This window comes from Aegilops tauschii, chromosome 3 (assembly GCF_002575655.3).
Source record: "Aegilops tauschii subsp. strangulata cultivar AL8/78 chromosome 3, Aet v6.0, whole genome shotgun sequence".
In the NCBI taxonomy this organism is placed as follows: domain Eukaryota; kingdom Viridiplantae; phylum Streptophyta; class Magnoliopsida; order Poales; family Poaceae; genus Aegilops; species Aegilops tauschii.
The window spans coordinates 350,769,232-350,779,004 of NC_053037.3; the positions used below are offsets into that span (position 1 = coordinate 350,769,232).

General features: G+C 42.1%; 1 long non-coding RNA gene across 17 annotated transcripts; it reads right to left on the minus strand.

Moving 5' to 3' along the window:
* Positions 1–1,087: 1,087 nt before the first annotated feature.
* Positions 1,088–8,127, minus strand: LOC123497861 (uncharacterized). 17 transcript variants are annotated; one of them, XR_012205031.1, is made up of 6 exons: positions 6,467–8,127; positions 5,988–6,096; positions 5,265–5,899; positions 5,126–5,170; positions 2,784–4,892; positions 1,088–2,710 (listed from the first exon to the last, which is right to left on the minus strand). It is a non-coding gene; the product is annotated as an uncharacterized lncRNA (long non-coding RNA). The 17 variants fall into 17 exon arrangements; XR_012205032.1 differs by having other exon boundaries at positions 2,780–4,892; XR_006672213.2 differs by lacking the exon at positions 2,784–4,892 and having other exon boundaries at positions 6,467–6,591; positions 6,674–7,225.
* Positions 8,128–9,773: the final 1,646 nt, after the last annotated feature.

Here is a 9,773-nt window from a genome sequence, read left to right on the forward strand (position 1 = left end):
CCCTCTTCCATGTCCAAGGAGCCAATTGTCATCGATATCTCCGACAATGAGGAGTAGCTTGTCTTATTAGCTCACAATAAGGACCCATGTTCAGTTTGCTAGCTACTGCCTTTCCTTAACAAATTCTAGTGAATTGTGTTATCTACTTTTACCATGCAATCTTCTGCTATAGTGTATATGTTCTATATGTCGTGCAATGTGGTGTTCAATTAACTGCTTGGTTCAATCCTGCAAATGTGATGTTCAATTCTTCAGGGTGCAATATTTCCAAGTTGTTAAGCATGCTTGGTTTGGTTAACTGTCTGATCTTCTATTAGGAGTATGTTATATTGTTCAATTGGTGTTTAGTTAACTGCTTGGTTCATTTGTTGTGGCTTGGTTCACTTGTTGTGGTGTTTAGTTAACTGCTTGGTTCAATTCTGCAATGCGATGTTCAATTGTTGTGGCTGCATTCTGTTATTGTATACCATGTGAGGAATAAATCGAATTTGGCTGTACTAAATACATGAGAAACAAATACAATTGCTATATTTTCAAGTTGTTAAGCATGCTTGGTTCGGTTAACTGTCTGATCTTCTATTAGGAATATGTTATATTGTGCAATGTAGTGCTCAGTTAACGTTTGGTTCATTTGTTGTGGTGTTTGGTTAACTGCTTGGTTCAATTCTGCAATACGATGTTCAATTACTATGGCCGCATTCTCTTATTGTATACCATGTGAGGAATAAATTAAATTTGGCTATACTAAATACATGAGAAACAAATACAATTGCTATATTTCCAAGTTGTTAACATGCTTGGTTTGGTTAACTGTCTGATCTTCTATTAAGAGTATGTTATATTGTGCAACTAGATCATGATGGCGCGCGTTGCCGCGCCCGTCCATTTTAGCGGTAGAATAGTTGGAAGATTGCTATCAATATATATACGCCATATGTAGACAAATCTGATTCAACTAATTTGGGACAGGGGTTGTATTAGTTAACATACAAGTACACATTAAAATTGCATGATGAAACAAGAGTAATTGTTGATAGGTTTCATCACAATTGTCAGTTGTTGATAGTAAATGCATAGAGTAATTGTTCATAGAAAGAGGTATCGGCGTAGTATTGAAGAACCTCCAAATCCGAAGATGGATATGGAATAACTACAGTGTGGTTATATAATAGGAAATTAGGACACACAAAAATAAATTCCACAGTAGAAATGTGGTAATACTTGACAACAATCCATCATATTTTCATGTTTAGGAAGGACTGGTTGTCAAAAGAAAGACTACACATAAGTTAGAACTAACCAAAGCCAGAATCACCACACAAGCTTGTCAAATTATCTGTAAGATCAGAAAGACTAGAATTTTAGAGCTGCCCTAAGAATCGGATGGAGTCCCTTGATGAATCAGATCTCACCCTAATTGCAGAGGTCATACGTTCCCCAAGTCAGATCCATGGCCATCCCTAGTATCATAGATGGAGTGAAAGGATAATGGTTGCTTCAAACTGCTGATGAGGGATCTCATAGCCATCTGTCGCTAATAGCACCATCAAGTGTGGCTTCTTTATATTTAAGGGGAGCACTATTGTAGCTAACAGAAAATGATTAAAATACAGAGATTTAGAAAGTACAATATGTTTATACCGGTTTAATAAGCAGAGGTGTGCTAACTGGGCATGTCCGCAAACAGGTCATGCAATTAGGGGCACAACTATGGAGAGTCAAAAATATAAAATGGATAAGCAACAAATCACATTTTTTGTTAGAGCCTCAACACTTGTGTCTGATACGTCCTAGGCACCATAGTGTACAGTTAAAATCAAGATGATAGCTGGTAATCCAATATTATGGGATCAGAGAAACAACACATACCTTGCTATCCGGTTGAGCTAATTGAACGCACAATATTCAAGGAAATGCAGAAAGGAAGAGAATGAAACTCAATATCATATTATACTTTTCTGTAGCAAATCCTTAGGATCACCAAAAGTGCTTCATGTAAAAGCTTGCCATTTACAGTGTACCACAGTAGTGAAGTCCACATTACCGAGTTAAGTATGTATTTCTAGACCAATGCACAATCTGGAAACATGAAGAGATGCAGTCAGTGAAGAGATGAGGTATCCAAACCCATGGGACCTAATTAATTCACCTGGCGGTAGCTTTGCAAGTTAAATTTCCTCAAACCAAAAATGGGAGCAAAACTTCAAATTTTGCCCGAAGAACTAGGATGAAAACCAACTGTACAATTCTGAGATTGGAAAGAAAATAGCACAACGGAATTGTTGGGTCAAAGAAGTGATCGTACTGGAGAATAAAAATGAAGATAGAGGGGCCACCTAGTCCGAGAACCATAGTTGCTTGAGATTCTGCTGCCGGAGTAAGAACGCGACAGGAGAGCATCAGAGAAACATATACACGTGCATGTACTGAACTCTTCCAGGAACTGATGATGCATTGTTTTTAGGAACAAAGCACATCAGCTTCATCAACCCGCTTCACCGAACAGCCACGGTGCCTTCCCTAAATCAGGTGAGCGCCCTGCACCTCCACCAGCAACCAGGAATGTCATACGGCCGGCAAAGACGAACCTCCGCCCCTCCCTCGCTCAGAGACCGTCTGTCTCTCTTTTCAAGCAGAGCGACCGCCCGTCTCTCGTTTCCATCAGACAGGGGGTCGGTCGCTGAAGAGGATGTAGATGCTTGAGTAGGGTCTGCATACACAGCCATAGAGGGAAGCATTATATAGTACCACTGGGCATAAGAAAAGTTTGCGACTTTACCAACCATGAATGACTAATACGCCATGATTGCGAGCTTCAAAGAGAGCAGGGCAGTTTCCAACAGAGGAGGGCCATGATTGCGAGCTTGAAGGAGAGCAGAGCAGTTTCAAGCAGGCGAGGCGTATGCCATTATCTCCCTGTAATCCTGTCACGCGCTAGATTGGTTGCCTCGATCCGGATCCCGCTCCTCCGGTTGCTGGGGTCGACCGGAAGGACTCGATCCCATCCCTCACCCTGTCTTCAATGGATGGAACCAGCCGCACCGGCTGCTCCTCTCCTCCGGTCGCTGGGGTCGACCGGATGGACTCGATCCCATCCTGACGGCACCGGCTGCTCCTCTCTTCGGCTCGATTGTGGGATGGACTGGTGGAGTCGATGCGGTCTCGTTTCCCTCAGCCTCGATCGGGTTTTTGTTTTGACAGAGCCTTTGAATGGGCTGCCGGCTCGCCCAAGGCCCAATGCACCACAGGCGTCGGTTTTGGCCCGTGAAGCAGCAACCCACAGGACAGCCGGGTGCAGTTAACACAGACTGCGTAATAGATCGCCACAGCCACAAAATCGGACGGCCAGGAAGTCCCAGATCAGAAAAACGGACGGTCGAAAATTCAAATCGTTGTGGGAGCTCGGTTTAGGCTCGGTTATACTGTCCTTAATGTGGTGCTCGGTTAACGTTTGGTTCATTTTTTGTGGTGTTTAGTTAACTGCTTGGTTCAATTCTGCAATGCGATGTTCAATTATTGTGGTTGCATTCTCTTATTGTATACCATGTGAGGAATAAATTGAATTTGGCTGCACTTAATACATGAGAAACATATACAGGTGCTATATTTCCTAGTTCTTAATCATGCTTGGTTTGGATAAATGGGTTTTCCATGTGGCTTGAATTAATCTGATGAATCTGCAATGTGCTTATTTTTCATCAACATATTTTACTGATAGCATGCGAACCCTTACTTAAGCTGATGACTAACTACCTTATATGTGTTGCGGGGAAACAATGGGAAGCACTGAGGTTTACAAGATGGTACTAACTATTATACCTTGCCTTTTTGTATTCCTTTGCCCCATTTCCAATATAGAGAAAATATTTATGCACATCCTTATTTTCAGGCTTCACTGATGATTACCTCTCAAACCACCTCTATGGTCAGGAGGCGAGGAAAGTTTTCATACAACACCCACGGTTCAATATTGAAGTGTTTCTGAAAAGGTCGAAGGATGGACAGTCAATCATCCACAGGCACTGGCCCAAAATTGCAAAGACCTTCAACATGAATGAAGGCTCAATATTCGCCTTCCGCTTCGGCAGTTTTCCAGATAAGATGCATCTCTCTATGTACCGTCTATGATGCTAATTTTAAAAGGTTCTAGATGTTGCATGTGAAACTAGCTGCTGGTGCAGTTGTGTAATGGGGTAGCTGAGTGCTGAAGCTATATCATGTTGTACTCCGATGTATTTCAATTATGAAATCCTGCTTCCTTAATATGGAAATGGAATATATTATGTGCTTAATATGAATGCCAATTAGATTAGTAAATGGATTATTAATAATAGGGAAATTAACCCGTTAATAGGGCAATTAGCCTGCTAATTGGCCAATTAGCTTGCTAATTGGGTTTTCCTATTGCAAACGGTTAATGAGAAAACACCGTGAGCGATGACCTCAGGCAACGCACATAGTTTCTAGGAATAAACAGTGTTGGATCAATGAACAATCACACACGACATTCTCTTCAAAACTGTTTGCGTTACGCCACCTTGCGCAAACGTTTTCCTTGTAGTGACTGTGTGGGATGTATATACGAACGGAAACATTTAGTGGTGACTGACTGTGTGGGATGTACTTACGACGGAAATGATTTCGCGTGTATAATTGTATTTTTTTGAGCACTACTGTACGTATTTCTGTATTTGAGTGCTCACCGGTCGCACACGACCTCATTTTGCCGAGCGTGTGTGCCAGGAGGGCATATCCCCAACGGTTTCTGGGTCGTGTGGGAAGGACCCCCCTATCGCCCACACTCACTTGGCGACGGTTCCGAGTGCCGTCGCGGAAAGGGGTTAAAAACCGTTTGTTTAGGACCGACACGTACCAGTGCTGCCCAATCCAATCTGCTATAGGAGCAAGGAACATAATAAGTATTAACTGTCACTAGATTCAAGATACCTAACATATATGAACTGTCGTAGATACTTGTCTAAGATGATGAATTCCATCTACTTCAGTGATGCAATATTTAGTCATTAAAAAACAAGTTGCTTAATTTATTTCAAAAAATATAAAAACTTATACGAACAAACAAACAACATATGTTACTTGAATATCAAGGAGTCTAAGAGCCTACTTGGCCACAAGTTGAGAAAACCTGAGCAAGCTTCTATTTAGCATCCTGCAAATCAATGAGGAGTTTTGGGGGTCAGTGAATTAAGAACAAAACTAAAAAAGGATATAATACAACAACTCAATCTCTTTGATATTCTCACATGTTGATCAATGTTTGGGACATAGACAGTTCGCCGTAATCTATCCTCCCTATCAATTTGCCCTGGTTGAAGTCATTTCTTCTCTGTAATCACAAAACAATGCGGCTGATTAATATAACCAAGAAAGAAGTGCTGCCCTCTAAATCCCCGATATGGTGAAATGTAAATGTGAAAACTAACAAGAACTGAAAAGCTGATGGATGGAAATGGAATGTGAAAACCCTTCCCGGAGTGGCAAGTGAAGTCCACCGGCGTGGTGGATCCCTCTTGTGGGGCATTGTACAATTGTTATGGAGAAAAGGTGAAACATCTCTTAATCACACGGATCATACCAGGTCAGCGAGTTTAGGATGCAGAGAACTTAATTGATAAGCAGGAAGGTTGCAGCATGCATGCATCTTCTGATTCCAAACTAACAAGGCACACTAGATCTCAAAATCATGAGGATCAATAAAATTTTGCCACAATTGAATGTTCAGCCAAAAACCTGTAGTTCTGACACTTGCAAGCAGAGGTAGTGCTCTGTCTCAAGTGACCACAAGATGCAGCTGCTCCTCTGATGCCATCGGCTAGTAAAACCATCTATTCCCAAAAAAAATTGTGTCTGAATCCATGTGAAGCATGCCCTTGCATCTCTGAATAAAGACATGCAATTTCCAATGCATAAGTCATTATTTCTATAAACGTACAAAAGAACTAAAGAGAAACTAAATTATATCTTACTAGTTGGTTCAAATTGTCATGTTCCTCCACACTGAAAACCTAGTTATCTTCCCAACGTCCTTTCCCAAATTTTCCTAGCTCGCAAGTCCTTTCCAAATTCTACACATATCTATATAAACAGAGGTCAAGTCCTACGCATCACAGCAAATTGATCGACCTATAATGCAATCTAGGAATACTAAGAAACTTCTATAATCTTGAACTTGTTTTACTTCAGAGTGGTCAAAGTTGTATTGGTAGTTTCTTTCTACCTAGTGAGATGGCTGATAAATCATAATGGTCAGACCTATGCTTCCCTACTTGAATACCTTGGTGTGACGCTGATGGTTACTTTTCTTTTTATTCACTGTGTCTTTACAATTCTCGTAATTGGTATGCTCTTTCAGATTTCATATAACTTATAGAAGAAATACTATATGCTACTACCACTCCTAGTACATGAGAAGAACAGTGGTTTAAGAACATAGTCGAAATTGTACCTTGCCTAAGGTGAGATGGGGACGGGCGTTGTAGCTCCCGTCCAGAGAGGCTCACAGCAGGAAGGCCCCGTGGTGGAGTGAGATCCTGGGAGGGGAGTCCAGCCACGCCCTGAAGAAATATCAGCCTGCATACTAGAAAAAAGGCAGTCAAAATTCTCAGGTCCGAGGAAATCGACCTAGTATAGGAAGCAACGGATTGATGGAGACATGTCGTGTTACTGCTGGTTGCAGGGTTTGCAGGTCGCTGCTGCCTCCTTGGCACGAGCCATGGTGCCACCTTAGCCCGCGCTTGAGAAGAACCATGGTTTACAACAGGCCGAGGAAGAACGTGTAGTCATGGGAGCCGATTCCGTGGGCCCGACAGAGGGCGACTCGCCGACTCGATGGGGATGTGAAGAAGTGGCAGCCGCCGAGCTGCTGCGGCACGGCCGATACCATCCTTGCCTCTCCAACGGCAGTGGGACAGGGACAGGCGCTGCTTCCCGTTCAGGACTCGGCTCTCATCCACCAATCGCTGCCACCGCGGGCGAGTTCAGATCCGGAGGCGTGGCAAATGGCGAGCGGAGGCGTCGGCCACAAGCTCTAGCCTCCAGACCGGCGACGCGAGGATGGGAGAAGAATGACGTGCGGAAGCAGGGGCTTGGAGGTGGAGAGGTGGGAGAATGAGCACGCGAGAGGGAGAGCGTGCGGCGGCGGGACTGGGGAAACGATAGTCTAGGGTTTCCATCGCTGGTCCTTATATCGATGCATTTCCTTTTTCTTTTCTCTCTCGTTCGGCACAGTAAAAGAGAGGTGGAGGCAACCAGCGGGCACCATTGTGGCGACTGTTAATGATTTGATTGTACCCATCTTATAAATGACATAATTGTTATTTCATATGAATAAAGTTTGTGCATCTCATAAAAAAGAGCTTGAGGAGTCCTGAACAAGCCCATCGACTTAATTATAGCCATTGAAAATATAGGCGTTGGAAAAGTAGACATTCAAAACAATAATCGTTGGAATTATAGTCGTTGAAATTATAATTGGACCGGTAGTTATTAAATATTATAAAATACAAGAGAGAGAATCATCATCTAATACACTATGCTCCCTAATGTTAAAGCCCTCTCATTCAAATGAGATGTTATAATTGGATTTGATTCATGATTTTGACCGGATTCAGTTAAGGTGATCAATTTTGGATTTGATTCACAATACTGACTGGGTCAACAAATTCTCAAAGACTCTAGTCCCTAATTTTAAAGCCCTTCTATTCAATTGAGGTGTTACATTTGGATTTGCTTCACAGTTTTGACCGGGTCAACAATTTTCAAGGAGCTCTCTCATTCAATTAAGGTAATAAATTTTGGATTTGATTCATGATTTGATTCGGTCAATTAATTCTCAAAGACTATGCTCCCTTTAGAGCCCTTCCATTCAATTGAGGTGTTACGGGTTTGGCTCAAGATTTTGACCGGATCAACAATTACTTAAGGAGCTCTCTCATTCATTTAAGGTAATCAATTTTGTGTTTGATTCACGATTTTGACTGGGTCATCGATTTCTCAAATTAATCAACATCAACCAACCTAAAAAACACATTAGTCCTCTGCATCATCTCACCACCTAGAAAAAAGAAGCGTCATAATGTGACACGGTAGCACCAATATAATAGTACATACGACCATAAGTGCAAGAAACTTCCACACATAAGCATGAGTTGATTAGGAGATAACACAACATAATCACACTGCCAAGAAAGTCCACCAAAACACCGCATTATATAAAAAAGCACACACCATCTTCTCCACGTGCCAAACCAAATAACAAATGAAAATTACGAAAGCTCAACAACATAAATGGCACAGCGAAGCGCACTCAACCCTTCTAGTATAGAGAATGCGACATGGACTACTTTGCTAGGAAATGTAGAACATATAAGAGAAATCTTTTTAGATGATACTATATCAAATTTAGACCGTCACAATATACCTTGGTCTGTTCTCGGATAAGAGCAACTCTAGCATATCCTGTATAAATCGGTATTGCAAAACTATTTTAGGGTTCCCCCTAAAATGATTTTCCAGGAACTCAAAGGTCTCGGTAGAACAGATCCGCTATAGTTTTTACTGCAAATTTAAAAAACTAGTTCGTGCTACAAATTCATCAACACAACTGTAGTTCATACATGGCTTAAATATAGATCAAACTACAAATTAAACCTAGGGGAGGCCGACTAAATCGTTGAGGCCGAGGTGGAACTTCTCCGTCGACTTGCGATAAGAGTGGGCGTATGCGTGATCTTCCTTCGCGGTGGCGAGCCTGTCGGTGAAGCCTTCTTCTCCGGCCGCCAGCACGCACTCTGCAGCGAGGAGCTCGGCATCCACCTCCCGGCACCTCAGGGTGTGGGGGAAAAGGGCTTCATGGAGCTCAATGAAGCCGGCCCACACGCCATGCTCTCCGATGTAGGAGAAGCGGCTGTGCTTGCGCGCCTGCTTCGACTGCCATGGCGCGGCGGCGAGCCAACTAGAGTTGCCGGCATCCGCGTCGTGGCGGGCGAGCTTGCCCGACGGTGATCCACCATGACACTACTCCCGCGAGCACCACCGACCATGGATCAACGGGAAAGGAAAAGAAGCGCATGACTAATTGCTTGCGAGAGAAAGGAAAGGAGACAACGAAGGGGACTGATTGCAGCAGAGCTTATTCGATACGCGAACCCTATAATGCCCCAACCCTGTAATATAGCGGCGGTAGTTACTCTGTGCATTCGGTTTACATGGTTCGGTTTATACGGTTTTTTTGGTTTGTACGGTATTAATACTTCGGTAAATACGATATGAAATTAAAATACAGTTCGGTTTCAATATATACCAAATTATCTCGGTAGGGTTTTGGTATATACCGTAATAACCAAAGTTGGCGCCAAATTGAAAATGACGTAATAATAATTTACAAATTTATGACTCAAATCACACACTATTTTACATGAATAGTATATAAGAATAAATATATAAGTATATATGCATGCATGGATTCATACCGTGATGGTTATGGACATGCTTAGCATTTTTTAAAGAGAAAAATGACTATGTTACAAGAAAGATTTGTATGCTTAGTAGTGAATTTGGCTCATGTACAACAAAAATGACAACTTGTATGGTTGTTGGCCTCAAGTACAAATATATTTTAAACTTCAACTTATTCAGTTAACCATCCTTTTTTTTGGTATATTCCATAAAAGCCAAAGTTCAAAACGGTATGAAAGTTCATACCATATCGAAACCAGAAATCATAAAAACCATAAAATTGGTTTGGTTCGGTT